Source organism: Plasmopara halstedii (assembly GCF_900000015.1).
Source record: "Plasmopara halstedii genome assembly, contig: Scaffold_1594, whole genome shotgun sequence".
Taxonomy (NCBI): domain Eukaryota; phylum Oomycota; class Peronosporomycetes; order Peronosporales; family Peronosporaceae; genus Plasmopara; species Plasmopara halstedii.
Genome location: NW_020188505.1, coordinates 422,404 through 422,610, shown reverse-complemented (window position 1 = coordinate 422,610; position 207 = coordinate 422,404).

Genomic DNA, 207 nt, shown 5'->3' with positions numbered 1-207 from the left:
CTCTAAGTAGGCATCCATTTTGTTTGCGTGCTTCTGATTATCTGGAACGTCGAAAACCTTCTCCATGTCTGCCTTTGGGAGCGAGCAGTACTCTTGCCACTTCGTCGGATGATTTTTGATATGATGCTGCCGGTAATTCTCAGGACGAAATGGAGGGCCTTCAAAGGTCCAGCTGCTCGATGTCTGTTTCGAGTTCACTACACGCCT